We start from the raw sequence: 2,401 nt of genomic DNA on the forward strand, positions 1-2,401 counted from the left end.
CATACTCTTCTCTAATTGCTTTGGCTAATGTTTCCAGAACTATATTGAATAGGTGTGGTGATAATGGACATCCTTGTCTTGTTTCTGATTTTAGAGTGACAGCTTTCAGTTTCTGACCATTTAATATGAATTTTGCTATTGATTTGAAACAGATGGCTTCTATTAGATTGAGATAAAAGCATCTATTCCAATTTTCTGTGGATTTTTATCATGAATATGTGTCGGGCATTGGAAAGCTTTTTTTGCATCTATTGAGATGATCATGTGGTTTTTGTCTTTGGTTCTGTTGATGTGATGTATTACATTTATTGATTTTCATATGTCAAAACATCCTTGTATCCCTGGTGTGAATCCTACTTGGTGATGATGTATAATCTTCTTGATGATTTGCTGCATTCTGTTTTCCAGTATTTTATTAAGGATTTTTGCATCTATGTTCATTAGGGAAATTGACCTGTAGTTTTCTTTCTTGGTTGTTGCTTTTTTTTTTCTGCTTTTGGTGTCAGGGTAATACATGCTTCCAAGAATGACTTTTGAAGTATTGCTTCCCTTTCCTTAAAGAGCTTCCTTAAAGAGTGTCAGCATTAGTGGCATTAGTTCTTTTCTAAATCTATTGAGGAACTCAACAGTGAATCTGTCAGGGACTGGGATTTTCTTTGTTGGTAAACTTGTAATTACATTTTCAATTTCATTGGCTGTTACTCGGTTATTTAGAATTTTTATATCTTCTTGATTTAGCTCTGGTAACTGAAAGAAAGGTACTCTCTTTCATAAATGGTGGTAGAAAAACTGGATTTCCACTTGGCAAAGACTAAAACAGGCCCATATGTATTACCATACACTAAACTAAAATTAAAATGGATCAGGGTTCTAAATATTAAAATAGAGGCACTAAATTTATTGCAAGAACAGTAGACAGGAGTCTCAAAGACATAGGTGTAGGCAAAGACTTCATGAACAAAACCCAGACTACAAGGGAAATAATATCCAGGATAGTTAACATAGTTGTTCTACTGTCTTCTATTTCTTTCCTGAAAGAAACTGTCAATGAGTCCTTGAGTGATCAATATTGCATGTCTCTATCTGCTTTCATGAGAAACCACTTTGAAGATATCAATATGTAATACAACAAGCATTGTTAATTTCCTACTACTTTGTTTGTAACTGTGTTCTCTGTACTGTTCTTTTGCTATTTTGTAAAAGGTTGTCTGTCTGGTAATGTTTTCCTCCTTTTATTTTTAAAATAAAAAATAAAAAATTTTAAAAAAAGAATCAACAAATGAGATCTCACCTTACTAAAAAGATTTGCACAGCAAAGAAATCACCAACAAAATGAAAGAGCAACCTACAGAGTGGGAAAAATTATACCCACTTGTATCACAGACAAAAGACTTGTATCTAGAACATATGAAGCAATGAAAACAATCAGACCTTCCTCAATTCAAAACCCAATTCAAAAAAGGGCAGCTGTGATGAATAGGCACTTCTTTGATGAAGAAATACAAATGGCAAATAAATACATGAAAAAATGTACAACACTATTGATCATCCAAGAGATGTAGATTAAAACAACACTGAGATTTCTTCTCATTCCAGAAAGAATGGTTATTTCAAAAATCAACCCATAACATATGCTGAAGGTGTCCGTCAAGAAAAAGTAAAGCTACTCTACTGTTGGTGGGAATATAGATTGGTACAACCACTATGGAAATCAGTGTGGAGTTTCATTTAAAAAGTGGGGTTATAGGTCCATTTGAACCAGATATTCCCTTTCTGGGTATCTTTCCCTAACAATTAAAAACATCATACTTCAGGAGAACATGAGCACCCATGTTCACAGCAACACAGTTTGAAATAGTTAAATCAAGGACACAACCCAGATACCCATCAACTGAACAATGGAAAAAAACATGTGGTTTTTAAAAAATATATAATGGAGTAATACCCAGCCATAAAGAAGTGTAAAATGGAGTCTTTTATAGGTAAATGGATGCAACTCAAGACCATAGTCTTCAGTGAAATAAATCAGGCCCATTTGTGTAAACATCACATTGTCTCATTAGTGTGAGAAAATGAACAAGTAAATAAGATCCAAAATGTACAATAGGTATTGTGAATTGGGAAGAAATTGTTCAAAAGAAAAGACAAACTCATGGGGAAAGGGGAAAGGTAGAAGGGAAAATAGGAAAAAGTATTTATACACAATATACTTGAGATAGTTATATAGCTAATTTCTCTTAGTTCATTGAAAAGAATGCTTTGGCCCGGGCGCCCTGCGCCAAGAGAGTGAGTGCTCTGGGAGCTGCAGGGCCCATGGATTCGAGTCTGTGCTTTGCCTTTTCCCAGACCCTCCAGCGAGTCGAAGGCTGGGGAAGTCTGTGACTGCTACCTATCTGGGCTG

The sequence above is a fragment of the Chinchilla lanigera genome, unplaced genomic scaffold (assembly GCF_000276665.1).
Source record: "Chinchilla lanigera isolate Chin_1 unplaced genomic scaffold, ChiLan1.0 scaffold00072, whole genome shotgun sequence".
Taxonomy (NCBI): domain Eukaryota; kingdom Metazoa; phylum Chordata; class Mammalia; order Rodentia; family Chinchillidae; genus Chinchilla; species Chinchilla lanigera.